At 36.9% G+C, this 16,713-nt stretch overlaps 1 protein-coding gene and 1 pseudogene across 2 annotated transcripts in view; both read left to right on the top strand.

Moving 5' to 3' along the window:
* EDA (ectodysplasin A) overlaps positions 1-16,713 on the top strand; it is a 413,327-nt gene that overhangs the window by 120,032 nt on the left and 276,582 nt on the right. The gene's annotated exons all lie outside the window — the stretch shown is intronic.
* On the top strand, positions 6,442-8,826 carry LOC113930744 (annotated as a pseudogene).

Raw genomic sequence — 16,713 nt, 5'->3', positions numbered from 1 at the left:
TTTTTCTCTCTTACTCTGCCTAAAGTGGCATCCACAGAGCACCAATCCTGTGAGTAGCTCCCCTTTCTCTCTGCTTGGGACTTATGGACTCTTTTTCAATGGGTAGAAAAATGTGTTTTCCCATCACTTAATTTCTTTTCCTCTGGAGAACTATGTGGAATTCTTTAGATCACACTTAATTCATCTGGACTCTATGAAGGGCAGGCATAGGGATCTTTGAGCAGTTTTAACATACTGATTAACATGTCCAGTCTCTGTGCTTTACCTTGGAATTGTGTCAACTTGTGATAATACTGATCACAAGTTCTGACAGGTGGCTATATGTTTTCAATTGATAAAATCTAAAGAATTATTAATTAATAAATACCATTTGTCTAGGAGGTTAGACCTTTCAGAAATGGAGTCCTTTGCAGGAGGAATAGAATTTTAAAAAATTGATGGAAAGGTTTAGAAGCCACTGCACTAATAGATCAGATCAGCAGTTCTTGTGGTTAATGCTGTTTGAGATTGGTGATCTTGCTAGCTAACGGTTCTGCTTCCTGTCTTGCATTAACTCACTTTTAATCAGAGCTATCAAAAGAAAAAAACCAAATACATGGCTTTGAGCTCCAAAATCTTTTGACTTTGGCTCTCCTGTGCTCTGGAGCATCAAAGTGGCCTTTTCTTTGCTCATTAAGTAGGAAGAGACCCCCCCCCCAAAATAAAATACTAAAAGCCTCACTAATGGAATTGACTTATCAGTGTTCCAAAACACTGAGTGCCCCAAAAACATTTAGTCATAAAAGCTAAATTATGAAAACCAAGATCTTCTACTCCCCCCTTCCTCCTCCCTTCCTTTCCCACCCCCCATTCTCTCATTTTTTCCTTTCATTCTCTTTCTCCTTTGTTCTCTTTCATTTTTTCTCTCTCATCTCTGTCTCCCCTCTCATTCTCTCTCTCTTTCCCTTGTTCTCTCTCACTCTCTCCCCCCCCCATTATTTGTATTATAGCTGCCTCTCCTTTATGCAAACACTAAGCAAGTAGTATGTTTGCTTCAGGTTGCCATGGAAATGTTGCAAGTAGGCCTTTTAAAGAACCTGGCCTATTCCATTAGTGAAATTACCCAGATCCTCTAAGGTTGGTAATTTAGGGACAGTTTCCTACATAGAAATTACAGCTCAGGACTCTGAAGTTTAGCTACCCCTCCACCTGAATTTCTGTCTTCCTGCATATAGTTTCTTCTCTTGGAGATTTGGATATAATTTTATTAAGGGAAAGGGTGGATTTCTTCAGACATCTATTATGATTTAATATTTTTTGGCCCACAAAACATCTTTTGTGACTTCCAGTATGTTATTTTTCAGAGCAGAAAAGAGGGTACAAATTGGAGTCTTGGGCATACAAAGCCTGGCTTGGAGTGGGAGCAAAAATGTTTGGAGTGAAGAGAGAGAAGTCTTAACTCTGTCAAAGAGGGGCAGATAGAAAAAGATGAAGGTTTTTGCTAGCAAAAGGGGTTCCTTTCCCCTCTTTTGGCACCAGCAAAAAAGAGAGAGAGAGAGAGAGAGAGAGAAAGAGAGAGAGAGAGAGAAAGAAAGAAAGAAAGAAAGAAAGAAAGAAAAAGAAGAAAGAAAGAAAGAAAGAAAGAAAGAAAGAAAGAAAGAAAGAAAGAAAGAAGAAAGAAAGAAAGAAAGAAAGAAAGAAAAGAAAGAAACTGAAGAGAGGCACCAGCTTCTGAATGATGGGAAAAGAGGTGGGTCATATTTTCCTGACCTGTACAAATGGAATGAGAAATACTTGGTACTGCTTTAGCCCCAGGTGGGAATGGATTTGATGTCCAATACAGCCATAGAGAGGGGCAACCTCAGGAAGGCCCAAACTTCTGTAAGAGGTGTCTAACACCAACAGAGGTTTCCTCCATGTACTGAAATAGGCAACTGTTTCCTCACTTCCAAAAATATGTTCTGAGAATTTAGGCACTGGAGATACAGCTATGAGTGGACATAGTCACTACCTTCCTAGAACTTACAGGCCTACTGTTGGAGGTGGTACAGGCAACAAATTTCAAAAATAGTTAAGAAAAATGTCAGATGGTAATCAATATGAAGAAGAATAAGCATAGTAAAATAAAGATAATAATGATGAGAAGTATAGTTATGATATGATGGTTAGAAGGCCTGTTTGAGGTGATAACATTTAAGCTGAGCCTTATAGATAAGATGAATCTAGCCACACACAGAGTCAGGAAAGAAAGAGTGTTACAGGTAAAGGAAAAGGAGTTCAAAAGCCCTCAGATTAGGAAGAGTTTGGCCTTTCTTAGAACCCAAGGGAAAATAATGAGTGGTATGAGACATCAGCAAAGTCCAGGTATTCAGATGGGATTTATAGGCCATGGTAAGCAATTTGGATTTGTTCTGAGTTTAGTGGGAGTCCACTGGAAAATTTTAAGGAGTGCAATTGGTCAGATTGTGCTTTAACAAGATTACTGTTTGCAGAGTGGACATTGGATTGTAGGAGGTCAAGAGTGGAAGCAGGGACACTAGTTAGGATGCAACTAATTTTGTCCTAGGGAGAGATAATGTGGGCTTAGATTAGGATGGTAATGATGGAGAATGAGAGAAGTAGGAGGATTTGGGTTATAATTTGAAGATAGAGTCAACATGGCTTGCTGATGGATTGGACATAGAGCTAGAGAAAAGGAAAAAATTAAGACTATCCTCTCTTTCTAGTTTTAGTATTTGGAAAGCTCAAAATAGAGTGTTGGAAAGTTGGTGGTCAGGATTAGCTGGTGAGACAGTTATTTGGAAAAGTAGAAGCCCAAATAAGACTGGCAGAGCCCAGGAATTGACAGACTAACAGCAGTCAGTTCAACAGCTCCCAATGCCAGTAATTAGGGCAAATGCAGGAGGATGAAAGTAGCCCCTTGGAGAGGAGACTGACGGTAGAAAGCTGCTTAGCCCACTCCTGTGGTGGGGGGAGCAGTTAGCAGGTACTTAAGAGATCCTGCCTGGCCCAGGAGAGAATGGGAAAACTTGGAGATTCAGGATTTGGGGTGGGGGTGGGTGGGTGGTGGAGTTTGATATCTCTTGGTTGCCTTCATTGTGATCCAGATATCTTAATTTTAGCCCTCAGGTTACTAGGATCCATATAAACACCTGCAAAACCTGTAATAGAAAAATCTTTGGAAATGAAAAATATACCCTTCTATTTATAAAAGGGAGTTGATTAGGTAAAGGGATGAGAAATAAGATGATTTCCAAGTTCTGTTTCTGCCCATCTCCAGGAATGTGCAAAGCTCTATCACTAAGGGCTGTGCTAAAAAGACCTGTCATGTGTTATGTTGTAAGTGTGCATCATGTTAACAGTGTTAGGATTGGTGATGCTGGTTGCCTTTAAAGAATTATTGCTTTAATATTATTACATTAAAAAAAAGAAAGCAGAGGATCTTTAGGATAATTGGTAAACAGTAACCATCATTTGACTGTCTCCTTTGTGAAGACAGCACAGTATAGTAGCTAAAAGCATGGACTCTTGCGATACCTGGGTATATAATCTGTACTCCACCACTTACTTGAAGCATGATCTTTGGGTCAGTTAATCTTCTGTAAGTCTGAGTTTTTATCATCTATAAAATGAGGATAATGTAACTTCCCTTATAAGGTTGTGTTGATTAGATGTGTTGATATTTATAAAGTGCTTAAAACACTATCCATATTAGTGTTTGTTAAGTAACATAAAATAAACAAGTACTTGGATAGCAGGCTAATCAAAAAATGTAAGACTGGGCCAAAATACTGGGTCATTGGGTAGAGTAGGCAGGACAGAAAAAGCAATTGACTGGAAGTTAAGACACAGGTTTAGAGTGGTTCTGAAGTAGGACTGGGAGTGCCTGTCACAACTTGGTTAGTCTTTTCCTGGCTACAAGACAGGAGTTGATATAGACCTCTTGAGGCCCAGAGATAGGTGAAGAATCTCTAGATTCTCTAAGAACACTGAATTATATACAAATAATAGAAATAATGCCATGCTGACATTAGATCTAATAGAATATTAGTCCCTGAAAACCACTGTTTTTCCAAAGCTAAATATAACTCCTGTGTCCTTTTAGAAATGTTGTCCTTTTAGAAACCTCACTGAGGTTTCTTTCTTCTCTTTCTTTCTTTCTTTCTGCCCTTTTCTTCTTTCTTTCTCTCTCTCTCTCTCTCTTTCTTTTTCTTTCTTTTTTGGAGGAGAGTGAGCTAGCTATCACTTCTGTCAGGAGAAGAGATGAAGTAAAAAAAAAACCTTTATAGTTTATTTTCCTCTTGAAGTGACTTTAAATATTTTATTGCTATACATATTTTTTCCTGTTAACCAAGACAGTTCCTCCTCCCTCCCATTTTATCCCAAGTATTCCCATCCAAAAGACATATAATTGCATTCTTTATATATTATACTGAGTAGTGCTTTATGAACATCAAATGGCAAAAGTCAGCATCTGTGGATGGATCATGATAGTAATTATAAGTGGCACATTTATCTTATTCCATCTGTAGAATACACAGAGTTAAGACCCTTTTTAGGGTTATAGGGCTGCACAGATTTGGAGGGGTCTCATCCATCTTCTTCCCTCTAGGCTCAACTCTACCTAAACCTTTCTAGAAAGACGAATCTCTTATTTTTACAGGGCCCTTGGGAATGAAATTTTGTAACCTCCTTCCAAGTCCTTTATGTCATCAATATAGATGCAAAAATCCTCAACAAAATATTAGCACCCAATCCAACAATATATTTAAAAAATCATACATGACGATCAAATGGGATTTATTTGCAGAATGCAAGGGTGCTTCGATATTCACAAAACTCAGCATGATATATCACATCAATAGAAGAAAGAATAAAAATCATATCATTTCAGCAGATGCAGAAAAGGCATTTGACAAAGTGTAACACCCATTCATGTTTAAGACTCTCTGCAAAGTAGTCTAGAGGGAATATATTTTAATATAATAAAGGTCTTATATGAAAAACCCACAGACAACATCATACTCAATGGGGGAAAACTGAGAGGGTTTTCTCTAAGGTCAGGAACAAGATAAGGATGTCCTCTCTCACCACTTTTCTTCAGCATAGTACTGGAAGTCCTAGCCACAGCAATTAGACAACATTAAAGAAATAAAAGGCATGCAAAGGAAGAAGCAAAACTCTGGCTTTATGCATATGACATGATATTGTATATAGAAAACCCAAAAGACTCTACCAAAAACTGCTAGAACTGATAAATGAATTCAGTAAAGTTGCAGGATATAAAATCAATGTACAGAAATCTGTATTTCTGTACACTAATAATGAAATAGCAGAAAGAGAAATAAAGCAATCCCATTTACAATTGCACCAAAAACAATAAAATATCTAGGAATAAACCTAACCAAAGAGGTGAAAGACCTGTACTCTGAAAACTATAAAACACTGATGAAAGAAATTGAAGATGACACAAAGAAATGGGAATGACATTCCATGCTCATGGACTGGAAGAACAGATATCATTAAAATGTCTATACTACCCAAAACAATCACACATTTAAAGCAATCCCTATAAAATACCAAAATACAAAAAAGAACCTGAGCTCTTATTTTTCACAGAGCTAGAACAAACATCTTAAAATTTGTATGGAACCACAAAAGACCCTGAATACCCAAAGTAACATTGAAAAAGAAAAGCAAAGTTGGAGGCATCACAATTCCAGACTTCAAGTTATATTACAAAGCTGCAGTGATCAAAACAGTATGACACTGGCACAAAAATAGACACATAGATCAATGGAACAGAATAGAAAACTCAGAAATGAACCCACAACTATATGGTCGATTAATCTTCAAGAAAGGAGAAATGAATATCCAATGGGGAAAAGACAGTCTCTTAAACAAATGGTATTGGGAAAACTGGACAGCCACATTTCAAAAGAATGAAGCTGGACCATTTTCATCATACACAAAAATAAACTCAAAATGGATTAAGGACTAAATGTGAGACCTGAAACCATAAAAAGCCTTTCAGAGAGCACAGGCAGTAATCTCTCAGACATTGGTGGTAACAACATTTTTCTAGATAGGTCTCCTGGGGCAAGGGAAACAAAAGCAAAAATAAACTATTGTGGACTACATCAAAATAAAAAGTTTCTGCACAATGAAGGAAACAATGAACAAAATTAAAAGGCAAGCTACTGAATCGGAGAAGATATTTGCAAACCACACATCTAATAAAGGGTTACTATCCAAAATATATAAAGAACTGATACAACTCAACACCCAAAAAACAAATAATCCAATTACAGTATGGGCAGAAGACATGAACAGATGTTTCTCCAAAGGAGACCTGTAGATGGCCAACAGACAGATGAAAAGATGCTCAACATCATTCATCATCAGTGAAAAAGAAATCAAAACTACAATGAGATATCACCTCACACCTGGCAGAAGGCTAAAATGAAAAACACAAGAAACAAAAATGTGGTGGAAAAGGAACCTTTTGCACTATTTGTGGGAATGCAAACTGGTGCGGCCACTATGGAAAACAGTATGGAGATTCCTCAAGAAGTTAAAAATAGAACTACCCTATGAGCCAGCAATACTGGGTATTTACCCCAAAAATACAAAAACACTATTTCAAAGGGATACATGCACCTTTATGTCCTTATGCTTATTGCAGCATTATTTACAATAGCCGAAGTATGGAAGCAGTCCAAATGTCCATTGATGAATGGATAAAGAAGTGATTGATATGTGTGTGTGTGTGTGTGTGTGTGTGTGTGTGTGTATAATTCAGCAGTGCAAAAGAATGAAATATTAACATTTACAACAATATGGATAGAGGTAGAGAGTATAATGCTAAGTGAAGTAAGTCAAAGAATATACAATATGATCTTATTCATATGTAGAATTTAAGAAATAAACGAGCAAAGGGGAAAAAGAGAGACAAACCAAGAAATAGACTCTTAACTGTAGGGAACAAACTGATGGTTACCAGAGGTGATGGCAGTGGGGAAATGGGGGTAATAGGGGATGAGGATTAAAGAGTACACTTAATCATGATGAAAAAAAAATTTAATGGTGTTTAAAAAAAAAAACTTTAAACTGATGACCCAGCAATTCCACTATTAGGTATATACTTGAGAAATCAAAACATATGTCCACACAAAAATTTGTACAAAGATGTTCAAAGAAGCATTATTCATAATAGCCAAAAAGAGGAGACAACCTAAATGTCCACCAACAGATATTTGGGTAAACAAATTGTGATGTCACTATACAATGGATTATTATTTGTATTAAAAAAGAAAGGAAGTTTTGATATATGCTACAAGATGGATAAACCTTGAAGCATGCTAAGTAAAAAACTGGTCAAAAAGACTATATATTATATTATTCCCTTTATATGAAATATCCAGAATGTACAAATTCATACAGACAGAAAAATAGATCAGTGACTGAGGCTAGAACAGGGATGAAGGCTGCAGCAGGAATGAGGAATGACTGCTAATCAGTACAGGGTTTCTTTCTGGGATGTTAAAAATACTTTCAAGTTACATTGTGGTGATGGTTGTACAACTCTGTACTGAAAACCATTAAACTGTATACCATAAATAGGTGAATTTTATGGTATATGAAATCTATCACAATAAAAACTGTTTAAAAATGAAAAGAAAAAGGAAGAGAAGAGCAAGAAGCAGTCCAGCTACCCTACTGGAAAGACTAAATGGAGAGGGCATATGGAGAGAAGCAGCCCTGGAACTACATGCAGAAGGAGAGACGTCCTGCCTTCCCAGCATTAAAATCAAGCCTTTAAATAACTCCAGCCCCAGCCATCAAGTACTGCAACTGTACAAGAGAACTTGAGAAAGATTAGCAGAACTGCCCAGCTGAGTCAAATCTACACACAGAGCTATCGAATCTAATAAAACAAATTTTATTTTAAGCCACTAGGTTTGGGGGTAGTTTGTTATACGTCGATAGATAACCAGAACAGCCATTTGGGAAAAGATACCATAGACTCCAAATGGGTCAGAGATTTAAATGCAAACCTGAAACAACACAAGTATTCAAAGAAAATATGGGTAAATCCTATAACCAGCATAAGGGGAAAAACTTTTCTAATTGTATTTCAAAATGAAGATCCAATAAAAGATTGATACATTTAATTACTTTTAAAAATTTAAGGGTTTGCAGGGCAAAATCTCCATTAATAAATAAAGGGGGAGACACTGCAGACCCGGGACCCAGAACTGCTCCAAGGAGGTGAATAATAGCTCTTCAAGTCTGAAATAAAAAAGACTTCAAGTCTTCAAGTCCAATAAAACTACATTGCAAACAAAATGGGAAACAGAATTGGAAACAGTACAAAAGTAGAAGAGGCAGATCCTGAAAACATTGTGGTGGACATGTAGTGAATGGGAAGGTGGAGTATTTCCTGAAGTGGAAGGGATTTACAGATGCTGACAGTACTTGGGAACCTGAAGAAAATTTTCATTGTCCAGAGTTAATTGAAGCATTTCTTAATTCTCAAAAAGCTGGTAAAGAAAAATATGGTACAAAAAGAAAACCTGTATCTGACAGTGAATCAGATGACAGCAAATCAAAGAAGAGAAGAGATGCTGCTGATAGACAAGAGGCTTTGCCAGAGGTCTTGATCCTGAAGGAATAATTGGTGCCACAGACATCAGTGGAAAATTAATGTTTCTCATGAAATGGAAAGATTCAGTTGAGGCAGACTTGGTGCTGGCAAAAGAGGCAAATATGAAGTGTCCTCAAATTGTAATTGCTTTTTATGAAGAGAGACTAACTTGGCATTGTCCAGAAGATGAAGCTCAATAATTGTTTGTGTTGTTTTTTATATATGTAAAATCTAGGTCTTGGTTTTTGGATTTATTAGTGTGAAGAAATAACATTCTAATGAAAGTCAAGTTTGATATGTTCATTTTGAGGTAGTATTGGGGGAGTTGTTGGGATGTTTTTTGCATCTAGAGCACGGTTAGCTTGAACTTTCCTTTATCAGAAAAGAATATTTGAGACTATGGTATATTATTCTCCTGCATGAGAGAACACCTTTTCTAAATGTTGGGGGAAATCGTCATAATCATTACTCTATCAGAATTTTGTTGAACTTCCATATGCCATTCTGGTTTTTTTGTTTGGGGTTTTTTTGTGTTTGTATACATAAAAATACATATGTAAATGGTTTTCTTTTTTTAACATTCACCAAAACAAAAATAGCATTTTATAATCATGGATAAGCCTGTGTTTCTGGGATGCCGTCATTTTCAGCAACCTAAGAAATCACTTGAAGTTAAATAGAAATTTTTCCTGAAGTCTTAGCCTTTCAAATTTTGCAACTAATTGGACAATTTAAATATAATGTTTACATTATATTTATATATATAAAATATATATATTGCACAATTTAAAAGCAGCTGTATCAGAATCCATATCCCTATCTACAGTCATATAAATGCAAGTTTATTTGCAAGATCACCAAATGGAAAATTTTATCACTACCAACAACCTCCCCACCCAAATGAGAAAACTAGACAAGTCCTGGTGTGTTTTAATTAGGTAAGCAAAACTTACTTAAACTTCAAAGGTTCCTTCTAGTGAACCATTCCTTTTCAAGAAGTTGAAATCCGGGGCGCCAGGGTGGCTCAGTTGTTAAGCATCTGCCCTCAGCTCAGGTCATGATCCTAGGGTCCTAGGATCGAGCCCGGCATCAGGCTCCCTGCTCAGCGGGAAGCCTGCTTCTCCCTCTCCCACTCCCCCTGCTTGTGTTCCCTCTCTCACTGTGTCTCTCTCTGTCAAATAAATAAATAAAATCTTAAAAAAAAGTTGAAATCCTTGTGTTGCATTGATTAAAAGGTCATGATTCATGGAATGTCTAAGACTTTGTTCATGGAAACCTAATCATAATCAGATGGTTAGAGATGTTGACAGTTTAGGACCTACTGGAATAAATGGGTTAACAAACTTCTGTATTCTAAATTCTTTGACTTGCATGTTTTTCTTTACTCCAACTCACCTTAGATGTAGCCTCAGTCTTCTCAGTATTTGAGTTACTAGTTCAACAGAAACCAGGAAAAGCAGTAACTTTGTAGTAATCAGAATGTTATCCAACTGTATATTGTTTATTGTAAATAATGGTAAACAGTGGTCAACAGTTTTTTGGGTTTTTTTGTGGGTTTGTTTTGTTTTGTTTTGTTTACTCAGGCTCCATGCCCAGCATGGAGCCCAGTGTGGGGCTTAAACTCAGGATCCTGAGATCAAGACCTGAGCTGAGATCAAGAGTCAGACACTTAACTGACTGAGCCACCTAGGTGCCCCAATAGATAGTTTTATATTCCTTTAAAATAAATAAAGGGCCCTTGGGAATGAAATTTATAACCTCCTTCTAAGCCATTTCTGTGTTTAGGACTTTGACTGTCAGGACATCTTTCCTTTTACTCAAGTAAAATCCCATTACAAAGACAAAGATATTCCCATACCCTCTTGGAGGCTCTATAGTAATGGTGCTTCTTTGCATTGACTTTGGACTACATTACTACAAATAAACCTGTACAGGAAAATGCTTTTTGGGGGCTCTGATTTAGTAGCAACTTGTTTATAATACAAATGTATGGTTTTATGTCTGCTTTGTGTGGGGAAGAAGAGGATAAAACTCTAGAAGAGGTGTGAAAGGTTTGCTTTCATAACCTTTCCTTGTTACTACTAGGTTGTGATCACATGCTAATTTGTCATTTGCATGAAGTGAGCTCTCTTGTTTTCTGGTCCTATGTGATTTCTAGCAATACACCAATTATTTTTAAAAATTCTACTCGAACCAGAGAAATGTGAGGGTTAGTTAAGGGGAGGACAATTAGTGGTGAACTCTGACTTGAATTTAACATGAGTCCCCTTTCTCTTTCCCAGTGTTGGTTAGTCTCCAGGTCCTTTTGATTTTCTAATTTTTCTGAATGTAGCCTAGGAGAAAGTCCTGGTAGATCCTACTGAACTCAGAGGAAACTAGTTAAGCTAAGTCCCTTTAGTAATTAAAGGGTGTGCTGCAAATAACTTAGTAATTAAAGAGGGTGCTGACCAAACATGGCTGGTCAAGTGTGATAATTCACAGTTAACATTTACTTAGCCAGCTTAATTCCAAGGTTGAGCATGAAATCTCTCTTTTTTGAATAGTATTGACTGTATGATCCTGATAATCTTGATCCATGATCAAGATTAAATCATGTTAATCCAATATATCTTTTAGGAAGTAAAACGTTATCATCTGGTATACACTTATTGTAATACCATACTCCTTTCCTTATAACTGAAAAGATATTCTAACTTCATCCCAGCAGATACTATGTGAGCTGCTTAACAGAAACATGTCCATAAGGAAGAAAATCTTACACATTTAATTCTGCCCGGGGGGGGGGGGGCACTGCAAAGCATTACGAACAGAAAGCTGAAATTTCATAATAAAGCCATTGTAGATACAGTGTCAAGATGCCGTTTTAATAATCCAAATTTTAATCATCTTGACCTCACCTGCCACATCATATTTTATTTTCTATTAGCCACACACCTCTGAAATGCTCACTAAGGGGCATTGGTGATAGAAACCACACCTGTCCTGATATGTCTGCACTGCCAGGATTTGATGGATCTTTGTGCAAAGATCTCCATATGGGTGCAGTCTCTCTATGGAACAGACTCTTTATGTGGCTACAGATATGAACTTAATAGCATCTCTTGGCTATGGAGTCATCCTTCTCAAGCAATTTGTTTGCATTTTTGTTGTGTATCACTCTGAAGTAGGGTTTATACTTAAATGTACTTTAGATGCTAAAATAATTCATGTTTGTATCCCTCTAGTTTTATTACCATATGCTCTTCTTTGTAACTTTTCTTTAAGAGTACTTGCAAATGTCAGATACAGTGTTTAGAAGGCATCCATCTCCATCTGTATAACAAAGAGTAAGTAAGGATTGGGCATTGTGATTCATCCAGATAATTGAGCATAAGTCAAAACTCCAGTGGGATGGAGAGTAAGACTATAGCCCATGACTTGGATGAAATAGGAACCTTATATAGAAGTGCTCCAATGACATGGACTAGATTTTCCTAGAGAAAGAAGATTTAGTGTTACCTCTATGTTTTTAGAAAGAGTTTGACAATCACAGTTTATGGATTATTCTAGTATGCTTGCTTCTCCCTCTTCCATTGCCCACATTTGGGCTTTTTTTTTTTTTTTTTACTGTTACTTAAACCTAGGAACAACATTTATATTCAGCAAATATTTTTTTGAGCAGAAATTTGAGACAAGTTTGTAAAAAAAAAAGACATAATTTTTTCTCCATGTTAATATTTATGAAACCAATTGCTGAAGGGATTTGGGATTATGTCTGACTCCTGGTCCCATACAATTTATATACTATCTGATCTGTTTATCCTCTAATGCATTTTTATTTTTAAAGTTTACTTCGTCATTAAATATTTGCATTAATTGAAAAATGGAATTTATTATTCAATAACTCTGTGTCTCTTAAAGTTTCTTTCTCCTCTGTTTGTTTTAGGGAAATCAATGACTTCATTATTTTTAGCCAGCATTGTTCCACCCTGATATAGCATTATAACTAGTGATAGCTGGAATATATCCAATTCCAAGTGGACCAGTGTCATTTTTCTGTACAGCAGGAGTGAATAAGATTAACTGTAGATTAGCCAGAAGGAAAATGGCTTTGTGTTTTACCTTTGTAGCAGACTCTTGGAAGGTATTTAATTTGATATTGTTATCTGTAAGAAATAGAATAAAGCAGGATGAAGCATGTACGTTCAAATGTGTAGCTGACGGCATTCTTAAAAGCAGAAAGTGCTAATTTTTTACTTTTAAAAAAATCTGGAAGAGGGCCCCAAATAATACAGGGAAAGAAAAATGATGTCCAAGTAAAATCACATGACTAAGATAATTCCAGTGAAACCCAGGAAGAACCGCATTAGTGATAGTCTGTAAGTATACACAGTACTTTACAATAGGTTGATTGCACTAAACAAAGAAGAAAATCCTTTCTCTGAGGAGTGTACAATCTAAAGATACAAGTTGGTACAGTACAATATAGAATGAGAACAATAAGTGAGCTCCATAGTGGGTGGTCTTCATAGCTGAAATGCTTCAAAAACAAATGCCTTCTTGGAAAGGTAGAGGTTTGAGAGGGAGTGGTCCGGGCGTGCAAAGAAGTGGAAAGCTGTTCTTTGGGGGCTGGGAGGTGAGGGGAAGGAAGGGAGGGTTGGATCGAGTGTCTGAAAAGAGGCTCAATATAAGAACGTGTAAAGAGATCAGACTAACATTGGCATGGTAGAATTTGGTGATTTAAAGAACAAGATGAAATGCCAGTAGAGAAGGATTTAGAGAGAGGGGACAAACAACATACCATACGACTTTCTATTACAGCAAATACCACATCTTTAAAGACCCAGATATGGAGAATGCTGCTTGCAACAGCTTCTTGCCAATGTGAATGGCTTCTACAACAGAATAGTCCGGAATGGTTCCATTGAGATACTGTATGTGAAAGGGCTTTGTAAGCAGCAAAGCAGTACAAATGTAAGTCATCATCATATTCTGCTTAGCTTTGACTTCATTAAATTTTTGTTTGGTAATATATTTTAAGACACAAGGGTTAGCAGTAGAACTTCCTGTTTTCAGAGATGTTGTCAAGAACAGATTTGTTATTTATTTCCCTGTTAGATTATTACAAATGCTCATAGTAAATGTTCCTCAAAGAGTTCTCTCTACTTTCCTTACAGTTGAACTAATATTTATTTTTATATCGGTGAATATCGTTTTCATCTTCATTCTTGCTCCCTCTCTTGCTACCCAGTCTTTTTTTTCCACCTCTGTTCATATGGTCATGTATTTTTTTTTAGTCTCACATATCATTTTATACTCTACCTCATTCTAACAGATTTGAGTTGGTTTATTGAGAAACTAATACAATAATAACAGGATGAACAAATTGACAGAGAAATGAGTGTGAAGGGAAAATAAATGTAAGAAACTGAAATGAGGCCATGGTAAGATTTAGACTGAGTACACAGAATTAGGGATTTTATAGCTGTACCCTAAGTTTGACTCTGAGTGTCTTAGCAGACAGATCAGAGGGAAATATTAGCTATAAGATTTGCAGGGGTCCATGAGGTAAAAATGAACCAATTTCTCAGAAGAAGCAAGCACAGATTTTCTTGAGACCAGGTGATAAATTCCTCCCATGGGTTTTTATGAATGCCAGTTTGGTGAGTTTGGATTTTATCCTGAAGGCACTGGGAAGACAGTGAAAGCTTTTGGTCCAGGGGATGACATACATAAAGCTGTCTTTACAGCAGATATAGGAAAGTTCAAGTGAGTTGGGGGAAACGAGATATAAGAAAACCAGTTAGAGATGAGCTCTAAGGGTCTGGACAAGGATGTATCAGAAGGAATGGAAAGTTATAGGAAGGGTTAAAAAGATCGCGAGGGTTATTGCTTAGATATGAATGGAAAGGAAGGAATCAAGGATGCCTATAGGGTTCAGTTCTACCTAGAGTGATGGCATCATAATGCCTGGCAAATATAAGAGAAGGAGCATTATGTTAAATAAGAAAGCACAGAGTGTTTTGAAAAAAATAAGATAACCACTATGGATTCTTATAGTCCCATTTTGGAGTAAGCAGAACGAAATAAATGGAAAGCTACCATTTTTTAACAGTTTATGTTTTACTAAGTGCTTTTACGTACAGTATCTTATTTGGTCATTATGACAGTCCTGTAAGGGAAGTAGTAAGTATCCACATTTTACAGATAAAAAAAATCTGAGACTTAATGATTAACTGATGCATCTGAAGCCATATGACTAGTAAGTGCCTTGTTTCCCCCTCTCCCCCCACTGTCTGACACCACTTCAAGAAGGCCTTCTGCTTGGAGCTATTCGTGTAATACTAGATGACCAAATCAGGACAAGGTTAGAGTTTTGCCAACATTATGACTCAAGTTTTTGCTTTGCTCTACTATAACTGTTCCACTGGGTATACTTGATATGAATAGAACTGTTTGCCCCTATACTAAATGTCTCCAGACTGCTATGCTTTTTAAATTTCATATCTGCTTTTTATAGTTCTTTAATCTCTTCCACTGCTGTCAGCTGTTACTACTTGATGTATTTGGAAGCTCCCCATTCCTAATCAGTTGTGCCCCTGGAACCAGATAAATATGCTTGTTATTTTTAGACACAATTTTACCAGTGACTATCCATTGAAGACATAAGGAATCCTATTATGATAACCTAACCCTAATGTTATGTTTTGCTATATTTTTATGAGCAAATATACATCTTAATGCTTGATCATTAGAATGTATATTATTGTCTGTCTTCTAGGTTATTGGCTAATTCTGGATAGCTGAAGGTACTGGATAAGTTACCTAGAAAGGTATATATATTTACTGTATAACCCCTGAGCATTACTTTTCAAAAGCAGATGCTATTGGTGACAATAGGGAAATGTAGCAATGCTTTATACACAGGAGGTTGTGTACTTTTGGTGCATAGCAATCTAGTTGCCAAAGGCTTGAAATGACTACCCAATCCCCTTTATGAATGATATGTGGCCACTTCTCTCAGTCCCCAATGCCCTCTGCTAGAAAGGTTACAGACATTCCCTTTTGTTTCCAATAAGTCTTCCCTCCTGAAACAGCTACAGAAGCTTCCAACTAGCCCTCCCCTGGTTCACTTGTCTCTCCCTTTTTCTGTGAGGAAGGTTTTAATAAAGATTTATTGACTACCCACAGGGGCATTGTTCCTATAGGAAGCACTGCACTCCTCAGTGTGAAATCTGTGTCTCCAGCTGGCTGAATAAAGCATTTTGTGACACTTGGTATAGTGTGTGCATAACTCAGATGTGTGGACTGTGGACAGCCTGGCTTTATGAGTGCCCAGTCCACCTCCAAACACAAATAATGTGTTTTCCAAATCTACTTTTCAAATTAATTTTATTTTTTTAAAATTTTATTATTTGATACACAGAGAGAGAGAGAGAGCACAATCAGGCAGAGCAGCAGGCAAAGGGAAAGAGAGAAGCAGGCTTCCCACGGAGCAGAGAGCCCGACGTGGGGCTTGATTCCAGGACCCCAGGATCACGACCTGAGCTGAACGCAGACCCTTAAACCCCTGAGCCACCTAGGCACCCCTCAAATTCATTTTAAAGATGATGGACAGTCATAACTAATCAGTACATTCATTAAGCAAACTGACCTGGATGGAAATAATAAAGGACGAAGAGGAAAGGTGATTTCCCTTTATATTCTGAAGGATGAAATTAATAAAAGTTGTTATCCTTAGAACTCAGCAAAGTTAATAACTAAAACTCATGGCCTTTCAGATGTTGATAGGTAAGATTGTATTCTTCATGGTGTTAGGAAGGGAAAGTGTTTATTTCTTTGCATAGGTACTATGGGACAAAGAAGCTACTTTTATTGTTAGCTGGAAATACCTGCATATCACCTTGTGCCCAGAAAAATGGGAATGATTTTGGATTTGCTGTGGCCTATGGAAAATATAGCTCCGCTACTAGCATCTTATGGCTTGAAATTGGGCTTTGGTAGAGAGTTTCTGGATTGATGGTCTTTGGAATCCATGACCATGGATGAGCTTTACAAAGCTGATTGGTAGAATACAATTCCTGATGCCCTTACATAAATGCATTTAA

Source organism: Zalophus californianus, chromosome X (assembly GCF_009762305.2).
Source record: "Zalophus californianus isolate mZalCal1 chromosome X, mZalCal1.pri.v2, whole genome shotgun sequence".
Lineage (NCBI taxonomy): Eukaryota > Metazoa > Chordata > Mammalia > Carnivora > Otariidae > Zalophus > Zalophus californianus.
This window is presented reverse-complemented; position numbering and strand designations above follow the sequence as displayed.